We start from the raw sequence: 4748 nt of genomic DNA on the forward strand, positions 1-4748 counted from the left end.
TGTAACCCTCAACACTGGATGCCAAAGTGTAGGTGTCGTTCTCGCCAAGAAAGTTGCAACGCATGATGACGAGCCACAAACAAATACTCATTCTCCGGTTCAAAGTAATACGATGACTCTCGATAATTGTAACTTGCACGGGGGGCATCTGTTTTTGTCAGTGTAAAAGCACACCTGGAGAAGAAAGACTCAGGTCTGACTAGCACCTTCTCGAATGTGACCGCACGGCATGTCTGTTAGCAGCTTCTCTGCAGACATTTATCTCATAGGGGCTGTTTACACGACAGCGCTTTATCTAAAAAAAAATGGATGACAGGTTCGCTGGTTTTGGTTTGCTTTGTTTACGTGGCAATACTACCCTATCTTCAGACTGAGACATTTAAAAATGGGTCTCTTAAATACACTGTTAATGCTTACTTTGTAAACATTGTAAGTGAAAATAAGCAAGTCATGCTCCACTCTGAAAACAAACAATGGTGGATCACAGCAGCTTCTCGTGCTAAAAGACGATTTCACGTCCTAAAACAAGGGGTGTCAAACTCGTTTTTTTCGCGGGCCGCATTGTAGTCATAGCTTCTTTCGGAGGGCCATTATGACTGTCAACCCAAATAAATGTATAAGCACCTCATATTATATCCAGTAAAATCTACAAAACAAACTGACAAATAACTCGTTTTCAAATCAGACGAGTAAAAACTGGTCAAATATTTAAAAAAAAAGATATTAAAAGTGAAGACAATTTGCAATTCTAGTAATGACACACGAATTTGATGCACAATTTGTCTTTGCAGGCCACATAAAATGATGTCGCGGGCCGTATCTGGCCCCCGGGCCTTGAGTTTGACTCCAGTGTCCTAAAAGGACAATTTCTTCTTTCACTTTTGTCAACATACTGAAGGATTCCACCCATGTAAGTATCGGTATGTTTTCAATCAATAGCAACTTTTGTTTGAGCAGGTTCGGACATGCTTCAGTCAAACCCTCCCAAATCGAGAATGACGCTAGCCCTTCTGGCTTTAGGGCATTCCGTTCTTCTGTCAGTGCTTTTTTCAAAACCTGCAATCTCGCTTTATGAAGGGAAACTTATTTGCAACCACTACACACAATAATACGCAGTAACCATGTGGAGGTATGTTCGTCACAGAGAAGAATAGAAAAATCAATCTTAAGACCATATAAGCCTTAAAATGATGCACTTTGCCATGAATGTGACTCATGCAAACTATAGCCTGTGAACCAAAAAGAAAAATCTTCTCAAAGACTAAACCATCCATGCATTTTAACTGGTAACTTTGTGTATATGTCAAAATTTTGATAGTTTTTTTTTTTTGTATTTGTGGCATTATTCATGAAAATAACATGACACACTTTGTTGCTTCACAATGCTGACGTGAGTGCTGACTCAGAAGCGAGACAAGCGCTGGTATCAAACCAATAAAAGAGGGACTGTGTGAATATTTTTCACCTTCAAAAGGTGTTTAAAATTGTTTGAGATGTTGCTGAGAATGTTAAGAAGGCATATGCCCAATTATGGAGTAGTTTCAGAATTTCAAGGATGCTTACATGTATTTGTTGGCGACGTAATACATCCTAGACAATGAAGGTAGAAAGTTAACCCAAATACGAGGACTGACAAACAAGTTTGTGTCCCCAACAAGTTTCATGACTCAATGGCAAATGGCCAGCTTACTTAGCTCATATTGAAAAAGAAGCACAGAATAAGGTGCTTAAAAATTGATGAACATAATTATTTATCAATCATTTTTGTAGTCAGCCAAGTTACGGCTGCGTTAGTCCCCCTCTCATTTGAACTCAAAACATCTACCTTACGTAATATTCAACAAATCATCTTCTTGCACAATGAATTTTTTTCAGAGTCAAACGAACAGTGCGGTTTTTTTTTCCCCACATCATTTTATTATAATTCATGGGAACATCTTGCGCAACACTAAATTGCCATTGTTGTCTCACGCCACTGTCGCCAGCGAAAATGTTAGATACAAACATTTTACCGCCTAAGTTCCTTCTTCCTCAACATGTTCCGAGCAGCAGTAAGAAGACGAGTTAGACGACAATAATTGGGCGTCTGTACAAATCACACAAATGGATGCTTCTGTTGTACTGCAGACGAGAAGACATTAACTCAATGACTGAACATAAAGCGCGTAATAATGCAAGGAGTTCGGTACCTGGAAGGCCTAATTTGATTTTTCCGTAAATGACAACACGTTTCTAGCGAGTGATGGCCCGCTGTTTGGAATTGTCATGTTGCTAAGCATTATGATGCGTGTGTGTATTTTAGAAATGATCTAGGGGACTGATGTCATCAATAATACATTGTACTTTTACTCCTGGATGATTATATCACATGGAGATATGTTGTGGTCATTGTCTCAGCCTCCAAGGAGTCATGCGACACCACCAAGTGAGCTCCTTGATGCATTCACATCTGTATGAAGACAATTTGTCCTGGGTATGTTCTTGCACGTAATGCTACACTGCTGACATCTGAGCTTCTGGTGCATCTTTAATGATGTTTAGTTCAGCTTGATTGGAATCTCTAATGGAGTCTAAATCATTTCACTGGCAACGTTGATAATGGATGGGTTTGCTATTTTCGGCTTGGCGTAGAACAAGGACTGTCAATTCTGGACTAGAATGCTATGTGGATAGACAAAAATACATTTTACTGTTTGTAATTATTGTCTCTTGAGTACCACAAGATTTGGTACTAGGGCCTTTATACTAACAAAACATTGCGTCGCTATCCTATAATTCAACCTGAAATGCAAAAACATTTTTCTTTATTGTTTTTCAGGTCGGGTATTTCCTAAAACACAGTCATATGTTAAATTTAAAATTGTTTAAATCGAGCTAACGCATATACGACATGCCTGATATCAATATATCATAAAGAATTCTAGCATGTTATAATTTTTTTAAATGTATTTTGGATACAAATGACTGATAGAGACAATCTGCGTCTTAGTTGGGTTTGTACACGAGAGACCCCGTGCTTCTTGTCCAAATGCCGGGAACACAAGGAGGGCGATTATAAGAACGACATTGATGACGCAGGAACCTCACAGCAAGACTGTGTGTTTCGCTCTTATTACTAATCAACTGGCGCACGAGAGAAAACGCTGAAGAAGGAGCCAATTAATGTGCGCATTCAGGAATGTCACCATGTGTGCATCTATTCACGATTGTCCCAGCTTGACACAGCTGCACGAGACCCCAACTAGTTTCTTGGTAGATCTACTTTTTCACATGAGTAGAAGAAAATCGAATAGGGCAAGCCTTTTATTCACCCTGCAATGGGGGAATTTCCAGTTTTGTTGCAGCAAAGCGAAGAGTAGCAGCTGTCTTCAAGCTGTTCTCGTGCTTTAGGGTCAACCACCACCAGAGATGGGAAATCCCAGTCCAGAAAGTAAAAAACCCTGCCACCGTTTGTCTTTAGTGTTTCTACTCCTTCAGGTAAATTTGTTTACCTGATAGTTGATTAAAAGTACCTGTAGCTAAAGCTAAACTGTGGCAGAGTTTCCCATCTCTGGAGGTGCATGATCCTAAAGCATGAAGACAGCCCCTGACCTCCCTCGATGACTTCTAGACTTCTACACAGTCCGCCCCCTCAACAACAGGCTACAAGAAGGATTAGGTACAATCAAAATTCACTACGGGCTAAGACTGTTTTATCTCAGATGCCGGCCTACAGTGGATTGTTACAAACAAAAAGCCGCATGTGTTTGTAGCGAATCAGAAGTGGTTTGTCATGAGACCTGACGCAAGGGACGCCTGATCCGTTCAAAGTGGACCAGTGCATGTTTGAATACAGCCATTAATACTCTCTTGTGATGCATGAAGACATTGACGTATGTCAGCAGAAATGATGAACTGCCAAGTATTTGCAACAGTGGGGGTGTAATCAGGGTAGTTCTTATGGATAACAATTAGGTGATACAAAGTCTTTTTTTGTTTCCTTCAACAAGCTATTGAAATACTGACGAAAAAGCCGACGACTTGCGCAAGACTTGGACAGCACAAAAAAAGAGCTCAAATTTTCCTCATTTTTAAGATGAATGGTTTGGGCAGAATGATTTCATAAGACTCATTTTCTTTATCTCCCAGTCAAAAAAGAAAATCAATTGATGATAAAGCGCAAAATCTGATTCATTGACGGAAGCCATTATCCTACAATAATGGACGCTCTGGAGAATCAAAATGGACTTTCAGTTCAAATGGGGGAGGATATTTCCGAATTTCAACTATAGGAGACAACCAACACGTCATAGAAAAAATTGGTTTCAACTTTTGCAGATTACTGTGACCGTGACGACTGAGTGAGAATCTACCCCCCCCCCCCTCACACACTCACATAAAAGGGATTTTTTTATTTTTAGCAAGTTCATTGATATTTTTTGTATTGACATTGTGATGGACTTTTCAATGAGAGTTAACAGTATGCCATTTAATTGACTGTCAATCAGTCCAGGGTATCCCTCACCTCTCCCCCAAAGTCAGCTGTCACATCAATGAGAATGCGTTGAATAGCAAAAAGACGTCATGTGAATAGTTGCTCGTGATTGAAAGCGTGCGAGGGACGGGGGGGTGTTGGGGTCTCTGCAGCTGCAGGTGTGCGAGTGTACAAAAGCCATCACACCTTCCCTTCCAACAGGAAAGACTTGGCTGTCTAAGCACAAGGCTTCCTGCAGCCTGAATGATCCCAAATGGCGCTTTTCCTGCCAGAG

This window comes from Syngnathus acus, chromosome 9, assembly GCF_901709675.1.
Source record: "Syngnathus acus chromosome 9, fSynAcu1.2, whole genome shotgun sequence".
Classification (NCBI taxonomy): domain Eukaryota; kingdom Metazoa; phylum Chordata; class Actinopteri; order Syngnathiformes; family Syngnathidae; genus Syngnathus; species Syngnathus acus.